This window comes from Schistocerca americana, chromosome 5 (assembly GCF_021461395.2).
Source record: "Schistocerca americana isolate TAMUIC-IGC-003095 chromosome 5, iqSchAmer2.1, whole genome shotgun sequence".
NCBI lineage: Eukaryota > Metazoa > Arthropoda > Insecta > Orthoptera > Acrididae > Schistocerca > Schistocerca americana.
This window is the reverse complement of record NC_060123.1, coordinates 155,045,490-155,057,565: the sequence shown is the minus strand read 5'-3', so window position 1 is coordinate 155,057,565 and position 12,076 is coordinate 155,045,490. Positions and strand designations below refer to the sequence as shown.

General features: G+C 39.8%; 1 protein-coding gene across 1 annotated transcript in view; it reads right to left on the bottom strand.

Moving 5' to 3' along the window:
- Nucleotides 1-12,076, bottom strand: part of LOC124616248 — a gene marked incomplete at its 5' end in the record, with an annotated part of 100,416 nt that overhangs the window by 64,886 nt on the left and 23,454 nt on the right. The gene's annotated exons all lie outside the window — the stretch shown is intronic.

Sequence of the window (12,076 nt, the reverse complement as noted above, 5' to 3'; positions counted from 1 at the left end):
GAATTTATGGACAGAACACTGTCAGCTGAGAGTAATTATGCTGCACATACGCCATTTTCAGCAGGAGAAAACAATTCAGTGACATGAAAGAACTTTATGAGCTCTCCAAATTCTAATTAGATCTTAAAGGATTCATTATATAAGTCCTGATCCATCACATATCTTTAATTCATCACATGCATTCATTTCAGAGCACTGTCCACTCCAAAACAACTGCACATGAACATACAAGTTAAAAATTTGTTTCTGACTGCACTATATAAACTTCTCTCTCTCTCTCTCTCTCTCTCTCTCTCTCTCTCTCTCTCTCTCTCTCTCTCTCTCTCTCTCTATCACAAACTGCCTGTCCCCTGCACAGAGGTTCATCACCTCCTCTCGGCTGCATCAGTCAGTGATTTTCTTTGTCCTGATGTCACCATAACTGTAAAATATTATGAAAAGGATAGTTGGTATTCACCATATAGTTGAGATGCTGAGTCGCAGATAGGAACAACAAAAGGACTGTCAAACAAATCTTTTGCCCAAACAGGCCTTCATCAGAATAGGCAACATGCCCACACATGTACACTCAGGCTAACACAGCTCTCACACACATAACCATTGTCTCTGGCTGCCAAGACCAGACTGTGAGCTGCAGTGCATGATTGGAGAAAGAACTGGATGGTGGGGGTAAGGAGGAGGCTGGAGTGGAGAGGGCAAGAGGTAGCGGGGTAGAGGCAGGGGACAGTAAAGTGCTGCTTGTAGGAGCATACAGGTACAAGGTGTGGAGAGGGTATGGCAGCTAGGTGCAGTTGGCATGTTAGAAGGTGAGTAGTGGGGGGGGGGGGGGGGGGGGGGGGGGGGGCGCTGCAGCAGAAAAGGAGAGAAGTAAAAAGACTGTGGGTGTATTGGTGGAATAGAGGGCTGTGTAGTGCTGGAATGGGAACAGGGAAGGAAACACATGGGTAAGGACAATGACTAAGGAAAGTTTATGTCAGGTAGTGTGCTCAGTAACTGGGTGGTCCAACTGTTTCTTGGCCACAGTTAGCCAGTGGGCATTCATGCAGACAGACAACTTGTTGGTTGTCATGTCCACTTAGAAAGCAGCACAGTGGTTGCAGCTTAGCTTGTAAATCACATGACTGGTTTCACAGGTAGCCCTGCCATTGATGGGATAGGTGATGCTTGTGGCAGAACTGGAGTAGGTGGGAGGATGTATTGGGCAGGTCTTGCATCTAGGTCTTTTACGGGGATTTGATCAATGAGGCAAGACACTGGGAGCAGGTGTTGTGTAGGGATGGACAAAAATATTTTGGTGGTTTGATGGGTGATGGAATACCACTGTGGGAGGGATGAGATGAGAGGTATTTGAAATCCTGGCAGAGAATGTGATTCAGTTGCTCCAGTCCTGGGTTGTATGGAGTCATTAGAGGAATGCTCTCTATGGCTAAAACGTGGGTCTTTGGGAGGTGGTGGGTGACTAGAGAGATAAGGCATGGGAGATCTGTTTTTGTACAAGGTCGGGTGAGTAATTACGGTCTGTGAAGGCCTCAGTGAGACCCTTGGTGTATTTTGAGAGGGACTGCTCATCACTATAGATATGGTAGCCACAGATGGCTAGACTGGATGGAAGGGACTTCTGGGTTTTGAATGATTGGCAAGTGCTGAAGTGGAGGTACTGCTGGTGGTTGGTCGGTTTGATATGTACGTAGCTACTGATGTAGCCATCTTTGAGGTGGAGGTTAACATCAAGGAAGGTGTCTTGTTGGGTTGAGGAGGATCAGGTGAAGAAAAGGGGAGAAATTGTTGCGGTTCTGGAGGAGTGTGGATAGGGTGTCCTCACTCTCGATCCACATCATGACAATGTCATCAGTGAATATGAGCCAGGCGAGGGGTTTGGGATTCTGGGTGGTAGGATTCCTCTAGATTGTCCATGAGTAGCTTGCAATAGGATGTTGCTATGTGGATGCCCATAATTGTACCACAGATTTGTTCATAGGTGATCCCTTGAAACAAGAAGCAATTGTGAGTGAAGATATAGTTGGTTATGATGACTAGGAGAGGTTATAGATTTGGAATCCGATGGCCATTGGGAGAGGTAGCGTTCAATAGCAGCAAGGTCATGGGCATTAGGGATTGTTAGTGTAAGAAGAGGTGCCATCAGTAGTGACAAACAGGGCACCATGTGGTAAGGAAACAGGAGCTATAGAGAGTCAGTGGAAGAAACAGATGGTATCTTTTTGGTATCTTTTATGTAGGAGGGTAGGTTTCAGGTAATAGGCTGGAGGTATTGGTCTATGAGTGCACCAGTAATACCTCCGCTTCAACACCTGCCACCCATTCCATACCAAGATGTCCCTTCCTATCTTTAGTGACAAGCAGTCCCTGTCATAATACATCAAGGGTCTCATGGAAGCCTTCATAGACTATAATTATCCTTACAATCTTGCACAAAAACAGATGTCCCATGCCTTATCTCTCCAGTCACTCACCACCTCCCAAAGACCCATTGTCTGGCCACAGAGGAGCATTCCCATCTTGACATAGTACTGCTCAGGGCTGGAGCAACTGTATCACATAATCCACCAGTATTTTCAATACCGTTCATTGTGCCCTGAAATGAGAAATGTCCTACTCACTATCCTTCCCTCCCCTCCCACAGTGGTAGTCTGCTGCACACCAAACCTACACAATATCCTTGTCCATCGCTACACAAACCTCACTGCCATGCCCTTGCCTCATGGCTCATATCCCTGTAACAGACATAGATGCAAGACGTCCCATACATCTTCCCACCACCATGTTCTACAGTCTGGTGATAAACATCACCTGTCCCATCAAAGGACTACCCATGAAATCAGTCACATGATCTAAGCTACGCTGCAACCACTGTGCTGCATTCTACATGGGCATGACAACCAACAAACTGTCTGTCCGCATGAATGACTGCCAATAAACTCAGACCACGCAACAGCTGCACCAACCTATAATTTCAATGAATGCTTCGCAGCAGATGCCGTCTGAATCCGTCCCACCAACACAAGTTTTTCTGAATTGTGCAGATGGGAACTGTCCCTGCAATATATCCTATGTTCCCTTAACCCTCCTGGCCTCAACCTTCATTAGTCAATCTTCTTACCCACCTGTCCCCTTCCCTGTTCTCATTCTAGCACCACACAGCCATCTATTCCACTAACACACCCACAGTCTTTTTACTTCTCTCCTTTTCTGCTGCTCTCCCCCCCCCCCCCCCTCCCCCCTCGCCCTCCGTCTAACTTCCCAACTGCAGCTATCTGCCCTACCATCTTCTCACCTTGTCCTCATATGCTCCCACAAGCAGCACTTTACTGTCCCCCACCCCTACCCTGCTATCTCTCCCCTCCCCCACTGCTGCCTCCTCCTTACTCCCGCCATCCAGTTGCTTCTTCCATCATGCACTGCTGCTTGCAGTCTGGTGTTGTCTATTCTGATGAAGGCCTGTTTGACCAAAAGATTGGTTTGTCAGCCTTTTTGTTGTGGCTATCTGAGACTCAGCATCTTCGTTATAAGGTGAGTAGCAACTATCCTTTTCATAATATTGTTGTTATTCCATCTGGTTTTCCATTGTTTAATTGTAAAATATGCAATTTTTTGACAACTGCAGCACAACAGAAGGGGTAACAGAAATAACTGAAATTTGGCCTGCATTTGACCTATGGTGATACAAAGAATAATCAAACATATAGCAGGAAAACATATTAACACATGGTATCAAATGTTATAGTCTTCAAATATGTCTCTAATGAATAATATGTACCTGATTGACAAAATTCCAATGCATTCATTCCCTTTGTTATGGGTATTATCTTGCATTATCTGCATTTAAAGAGGGTTGCCATTCATCTAAATTGTCAGTGTATTGCCTTTCTTATACTGATAGGTGTTTGATGTTTGCAAACTGTCACATTATATGTCACAGGCAGAGAGAGCAATTATAATTCATTCAAATAACTGACAAACTGTGGCAGGCTGACTTTCAACAATTTGACTGGTTTCCTTCTGGTATCATGCTGTTCTACATGGATGCTCACTTAAAAATGTCTTGTGAAATAATTTTCTGGGGTAACTCGTCACTTAGAGAGGAAGTACTGATTGCAGAAAAGTGAGCAGTAAGAATAATATTGGGTTTCACCTATCCTCTTCAAGGATTTAGGCATTTTAACTAGACAAGCACAATACTGCTAATGAGATTTGTCATAAATAACCCATCACAATTTGTGAAGAACAGTGATATCCATACTTACAAAACTAGAGGAAAAACTGACCTTCATCACCCATTTAAAAAAAAAAAACTGTCAGTGGCTCAGAAAGTAGTTTAATGTGCAGGAAGAAAAATTGTTGATGATGTGCCCAATAACATAAAATGTAAACTGACTTGTTGCACATCTGTTCAGTCATTCAGTCAGTTAGTTAAATGTTCCTTTAATCATATGAATGATTCCTTTATCAAAATGATATGGAAGGAGTCAGTTTACAGTATATATGTACATGATAAGTGTTAACATTAATGAACACATTATAAAAGAATCATTCAAATGATCTACAGAATATGTAACAAACTAAATTATCAACAAAAATAATCAATTTTTGAAAATATAATGTAATTTGACAAATAAAAAATTTACTCACCAAGTGGTGGCAGGAGAAAACACATATAAAGGTATTGCAATTTAGAAGCTATCAGAGCTGGTGGCTGCTCTTTCTCATAAAAGGGTTGAAAGGGGAAGGAAGAGTTGTGAAGAAAAAGGATTGGGTGATACATGTAGCTCCTGATACTTATGGCATTTGATTTTTTGGACATGTTAGGTGCCTTATGATGTGACTATTTGCTCGTGAAATGATAGAACATGAATTAAAAATCAAAACAAATTATGTGAAACACCTGTATGGAGAAACTGACATCATCTATACAGTAAATTTAAGAACAGCTGAGTAAATGCTCATATAATGCCCTACCCACAGTGGTCACCTTAGCCCAGTACTGTGAACCAGGGTTTGACCCTCACAGAAAGCATTCATTTTATTGGTGACAAATCATTGCAAACAGTAACTACCATAAAATACATAACAGGAACTAACCTGAGTGACCTAAAATGGAGACACCACATAAAGCTAATCTGTGGTGTATTTACAGTTTTGTTTTGGGAGGGAATCTATGGATTCAACTTTACAATAGCTTAAATTGAAAATTAATTTTATTGATCCATACCAATTAAATGTTTAAAATTATAAGAATACAGTGTATCATTGGCTTATATTTGTTTAATTATAACACTAATTACATTACCAAAATGATTTATTGAAATTATGAATTACATAATGAAATCAGATTACAGGGTTATGAAGTCTGAGTAATTTTAATCAAACATAATCCAACTGCTAAGAAAATTTTCCACACTGATTCGATTAATTTCATATTTTTTTAGTCCAGGCCTGTGTTAACTTACTTTGAAGGGTACTAAATCTGCTTTTGTCTGATACTTAAATACACATAAGTAGAACAAAACACAATTAAATCATTTACTAGAAATTTACAACACTAAAGGAAGACAGCAGTCTCTCTGTTTTTCAGTACTACTCATCACACTTTGGACATCAATAATGGTGAACTGTCATCATGTGACCCTGTTCAGACATGCCTCACTAGTTGTATTCCTGAAGGTATGCCTTGATTCTCTTAAGGGTGAAGGAACTGCATGCATTCATGGCCATTGTTAGTGGTAGAGTTGTCAAGAGTTGTAGAAACTGAAGCACGTTACGATACAACAGAGTCACAGACAGACAAGGCTTCCATCGCAGTTTGAGGCAACTGCTCAAGTTGACTCAGATGTTGATGAAAGAGTTTTAACTCAGCTGTTGTCATTTTTAAATCAGCAACTAATGGATCTGTAGCATAAAATGAAAGGGGTTTTGTAACTCCATCAATAATACCTATGTCTTCCGTTTTTGTGGTAGAAGCCAATTAAAACTGTTAAAAAGTTCAAAATGTATTAAAAACCAATCCAGAAGCGAACAATAAAGTCATCCAGAGAGGATATGAACATACCGTATTTACTCGAATCTAAGCCGCACTCGAATCTAAGCCGCACCTGAAAAATTAGACTCGAAATCAAGAAAAAAAAATTTTCCCGAATCTAAGCCGCACCTGAAATTTGAGACTCGAAATTCAAGGGGAGAGAAAAGTTTTAGGCCGCACCTCCAAATCGAAACAAAGTTGGTCCATTGTAATATGAGACACAATTTAGGTCGAATGAATGACGATACAGCTACAGTAGGCTCGAGTCGTAAGCTTAGCAGTTAAGCTTTACTAGGTAGCCATTGCTATGCGTCACGCGCTCCGTCCGTATTTATACGGGTACCTTTCCGTTTTCACGCGCTTCGTCTGGTTTGAATTAATTGCTTATTTTGCTTTGATCTGGTAAGTGCCGTTCTGTTTGTTATTATAGGTGTTTACGTCACTATAAGCTGAAAATGCATTACTGTACTGTGTCATGAATTGTTTGTCGCATTCTGATAATGAGTGTTTACGGCCTGTCCCTGCAGGCGGCATGGCTTGTTTTCGTGCGCGCTACCGCCGCTTACAATTAAAAAAGAGAGGAACTGTTTCATTAGCAAAACAATGGCAAGAGACTGCTATATGTTGTTACTTACACTGCTGCTTTCTTTGATAATGATCAACAAGAACCAAATAATATATTGCTTTTGATAGAAGACGTTCTGAACGAGAGTTTAGCGAAAATTTTTCTCCGTTTGAAAATCTTTGCAGACGCCTCTTTAGTACATTACATTCTGCACAGAAATTAGTCATCTTAGATTTAAAAATCTAGTCAATTGTCGTGCTTCATTTCAGCCTGTATCACTATTAGGCATAAGAATAATACGAATATAAACATGACATGATATGTATATTCCTACGCGTTTGCTGTTGTCTCACCCTAGTTTCGTAGTTTATTCGGCAGATAGGATTTAAATGAGATAGCAGCAAACACGAAAGAATACACGGCAAAATGTTTATATTCGTATTATTCTTATGGCGAAGAGAATACTGTATGTGATTCACAATTCATGAAAGTTCCTATTAGCAACCATCTCTTCTCACAGGTAGGAATAAATTCAGAACGTAGTGTTGGCCATATTGACAAACATCCCAAACAGTCTTGCCAGTCGGATTTTCGTACTACATTGAAATGCTGCTACATTCGAAGATGAACAATACGGAATTTGTATTTACTTCGTTGGATAATGTATAAAATGCAGTGGTCGAAACTCGGGGCGGAGAAGGAAGCTTGTCTTCCACCCTTTTTTTTTTAATTTATTGACTGACGCGGAGATTTTGGCGCTAGTATTTATCTTTGTGCCTGCAAAGCATGCCTATGCAGCGCTACATATATTCGACGGCAGAAGTCATTTGTGGCGGCACCTACCAACATTTTTCAGAACTTCCGCTTACTTTGCACTCGATTCTAAGCCGCAGGCGGTTTTTTCGATTACAAAATCCGGAAAAAAAGTGCGGCTTAGATTCGAGTAAATACGGTATACTCTTTATACTAATCCTCAATATCATCACTGGTATCCTGATTTGCATGCTGTTCTTGCTTGGCAGAAATGCGTGCTTACTCAATTTCAATGCCACTGGCAGAAGCTAATTGTTTGGCACCTAAGAAAAGGTGGCTGCAAGTATCAACATTTTCTATCATTGCCAACAGTTCCCTTTTGAGAATCCTTGGCGATTCTGATTAACTCTGCAAAATCTGCATCTCGGAGCTGAAGTTGCCAACAGATGGACTCACCCAGTGCAAACAGTTCAGAAACTATAACCGAGTAGATGATATAATCTCCCGTGCTGATGGCTGCTAAGAGATTCATGGCATCATGGGATGTCATCTTGCTGACAAGTTCTTGAATCCTCCCGAAGTTGCAACAACACCATCATATATTTTCTTGAAGTCTTGCATGCTGCGAAGATGCTGAGTCCATCTAGTGAGAGTGGTATGTTTCAGGCTTCTGACTCAAACATCAGTTAATGATTCAAGGGCATCATTTAATATTTGCATACACTTTGGTGGCCTAAAGAAATTACCTACCATTTCCAGTGTTCCTAATGAGTTCCTGATAAGTGAAATATTGCATGTGTTGGTGACTACCAAATTGAAATTATGAGCTGCAGAATGGGAATATACAGCTAAAGGGCAGTCCTGTTGTATGACAGCCATGCTACACACGTAGCCCTGTCCTCATAAAAATCACACATCAAGACCAAATTTTACCAAGTTTTCAATTATAGATCCAGCTAATCTTTTGCCAGTCATATCAAACACTATTCACACAAAGTCAGAAGTTTCATCTGCAAGAACCTTGAAATCTTTGGCATCATAAATGCAGTCCTTCTGAGCAATCCTTCTCAGGAGTTGGTTATTGATGCAACTGATGAAATGATTTTGGACTGGGACACTCATGTACTTGTTGCATTTACCAGTTCCTTCCAAACTTGCTCATAGGTTTTTCTGCCTTTGACATGATATTTTAGAATGGTGTGAAAGTTATGCATGTTTTTGTCACTTTGTTTGTCAAATTCAATAAGTCTGAAGTTCCTGTGTCATCTTAATACAATGGACACAGAGAATCACTGCCTCAGTGATAGGGATTATGTGTTTTCTATTTTTTTTTTTCACTTGATCCACCAAGCCTTTGTACAGACAATGTTTTATATCTTTTGTCTTGTTCATCATTATGTGAACAAAACTATCACAATTGGTTACAGCAGCCTTACGGTAAGTATAGCCTACATGGATGTTGAAATGTTTAAGAGAGGGTTTCCACTTTGAAAACTTGTAGGTTATTATGTGTGCAAACTAAGTCAACACATGGCATGGCAGCTGATGAGAGCAACTGTAAATAGGAAATGCATTTACAGTTGCTTGCATCAGCCACTGCACCAAGTGTCAGCTTATTTTGCACAATTAGTTTAGAAAATGCTGTTTTGAGTTTCATGGTTATTTTTTCTTGGTAAATTTAAGTTGAGTCTATCTCTTGTTGCATGGCCATGGACAGAGCTGTTTGTGCAGTAATTACCAATGTTATTTTTGATTTTTACAACTGACTGGTAAATGTATTCACATGGAGCAGTGAAGATCCCTAGCGTTTAGAACAGATCTTTACAATGTGCTCGACTAGAATTTTTGGTTATTATTCTTATGGCTCTTTTCTGGAGATTGAAAATTGTGTTCATATTTTGTGCATTTGTTCCCCAAAAAAGAATGCAATTGCTAAGAATTGAGTGTACATATGAATAATATGAAACTAAAAGACACTGCATGTTACACACTGATGATAGGATTCTAAGGGCATAACATGCTGATGACATTCTGTTTGCAACTACCTTTGTGTGTTCATACCACTTCAACTGAGAATCAATATTCATCCCTAGAAATTTTACATTTGTTACACAGTCTGTACAGGTGCCATCTAGGCCTACATTTAATTTAACGTTGTCATTTTTCCTCTTGAAACCGAAATTCATGGCATTAGTTTTCTTTATGTTCAATGACATTTTATTGCTTATTGACCAAGGATAAACTTCCTTGAGAGTTACATTTGCTTTCTCGGCAAGGAGTTCTTGTGTTTTCTCGGTGACAATAATATTGCTGTCATCAGCGAAGAGAATTTTTTCACCATCAGTAACACTGCTGGGAAAGTCATTGATGTATATCAGGAACAGTACTGGTCCTAATATGCTACCTTGCCGAATCCCTATATTAATGTATTTTGATTCTAGTAAGTGTTTTACTAAATGGTTTGATGCAGCTCTCCATGCTACTCTATCCTGTGCAAGCTTCTTCATCTCCCAGTACCTACTGCAATCTACATCCTTCTGAATCTGCTTAGTGTAGTCATCTCTTGGTCTCCCTCTACGATTCTTACCCTCCACGCTGCCCTCCAATACTAAATTGGTGATCCCTTGATGTCTCAGAACATTTCCTACCAACCGATCCCTTCTTCTAGTCAAGTTGTGCCACAAACTTCTCTTCTCCCCAATCCTATTCAATATTTCCTCATTAGTAATGTGATCTATCCATCTAATCTTCAGCATTCTTCTGTAGCACCACATTTCAAAAGCTTCTATTCTCTTCTTGTCCAAACTATTTATCGTCCATGTTTCACTTCCATAAATGGCTACACTCCATACAAATACTTTCAGAAATGACTTCCTGACACTTAAATCTATACTCGATGTTAACAAATTTCTCTTCTTCAGAAACGCTTTCCTTGCCATTGCCAGTCTACATTTTCTATCCTCTCTACTTCGACCATCATCAGTTATTTTGCTCCCCAAATAGCAAAACCCCTTTACTACTTTAAGTGTCTCATTTCCTAATCTAATTCCCTCAGCATCACCCGACTTAATTCGACTACATTCCATTATCCTACTTTTGCTTTTGTTTATGCTCATCTTATATCCTCCTTTCAAGACACTGTCCATTCCATTCAACAGCTCTTCCAAGTCCTTTACTGTCCCTGACAGAATTACAATGTCATCGGCAAAACTCAAAGTTTTTATTTCTTCTCCATGGATTTTAATACCTACTCCGAATTTTTATTTTGTTTCCTTTACTGCTTGCTCAATATACAGATTGAATAACATTGGGGAGAGGCTACAACTCTCTCTCACTCCCTTCCCAACCATTGCTTCCCTTTCACGCCCCTCGACTCTTATAACTGCCATCTGGTTTCTGTACAAATTGTAAATAGCCTTTCGCTCCCTGTATTTTACCCCTGGCACCTTTAGAATTTGAAAGAGAGTATTCCAGTCAACATTGTCAAAAGCTTTCTCTAAGTCTGCAAATGCTAGAAACGTAGGTTTGCCTTTCCTTAATCTTTCTTCTAAGATAAGACGTAAGGTCAGTATTGCCTCACATGTTCCAGTATTTCTACGGAACCCAAACTGATCTTCCCCGAGGTCAGATTCTACTAGTTTTTCCATTCGTCCGTAAAGAATTCATGTTAGTATTTTGCAGCTGTGGCTTATTAAACTGATTGTTCGGTAATTTTCACATCTGTCACACCTGCTTTCTTTGGGATTGGAATTATTATACTCTTCTTGAGGTCTGAGGGTATTTCACCTGTTTCATACATCTTGCTCACCAGATGGTAGAGTTTTGTCAGGACTGGCTCTCCCAAGGCCGTCAGTAGTTCCAATGGAATGTTGTCTACTCCGGGGGCCTTGTTAGGTATGATCAAAACAAGTCATTAGTTACCCCTCTTATTCCTAATGCTTCTAATTTATTTAATAGAATCTTGTGGTTGACTGTATCAAACGCCTTAGAAAGATCCAAAAATATGCTTGTGACACACTCATCTTTATCAAGAGCATCAAGTACAGCAATGGCTGACTGTATTTTTGCCACTTCGGAAACCAAACTTTGACGTGCTTAAAAGATTGTTTTTATTCAGGTAATTCATTAGTCTGTCTTTCATAATTTATTCTATTTTTTTTTGAGAATGCTGACAGCAGGGAAATGGGCCAGTAATTTTCTATGCCTTCTGCATTACCTTTCTTAAGTAAAGGTACAACTCTTGCCTTTTTTAACTGCTCTGGAAATGTCCCTGATGTGAGGGATTCATTTATTATATTTGTTAAGGGGCCTTGTGTAATCCCTATGCATTGTTTCAGTACACACATCGGTACTTCATCTAAGCCTACTGACTTTTTATTTTTTAGTTTTCGAACAGTTTTATTGACTTCATTCTCTGTGGTTGGAAGTAACATCACTGTATTTAGTGCAACATTATTTACAGGTGTTATATTTGTTTTGGGAAATTTTTGCTATAACTTCTTTGCAATACTTGAAAAATGCTCGTTTACATAGTTTGCTAAGTGTTGTTGATCGTTTATTACCATATTCCCCTCCCTTAGCAGTATGTTAGTCTGTGTTTGTTTGCTTGTAATGCAGAGAATCATGTACAAAACAAACTAGAATATATCCTGGCCAATGCATGGTCTGAGAAAGTGTCCACCTTCTCTATAAAGTGCATTGTTTCAGTATTCATTAATGTTCGT